Consider the following 392-nt stretch of genomic DNA (forward strand, 5'->3'; position numbering starts at 1 on the left):
TTTACTCAGTTAAAGTGCTGCTGTGCATATCTACGTGATAATAAAACAGTAAACGCAGTATTAATTTATGCATCGATGTTAATACGATTGTGCTAAAATTGTTCACGAAATGTAAGCTGAAATTTTACCATATAATTTCCTTTTTATATGAATGTTACTATCTATAATATGTCACTGATGTCGCGTTTACACGCGCACATACGCATAAACTCACATATTTCCTTTATGACATTGGTTTGCAAATCATAACTGAAGAATATTCTGTTTCTAGAAACATGGAAGTGGTGATCGAAAAAAAAACAATACCAATAGAGGTCATAGTTAGTACGTTTATTTATGTACAGTTAACGCTATACGCATGTCGATAGATAAACACATACACATAAGACGCA

Source organism: Penaeus monodon, chromosome 15, assembly GCF_015228065.2.
Source record: "Penaeus monodon isolate SGIC_2016 chromosome 15, NSTDA_Pmon_1, whole genome shotgun sequence".
In the NCBI taxonomy this organism is placed as follows: Eukaryota; Metazoa; Arthropoda; class Malacostraca; order Decapoda; family Penaeidae; genus Penaeus; species Penaeus monodon.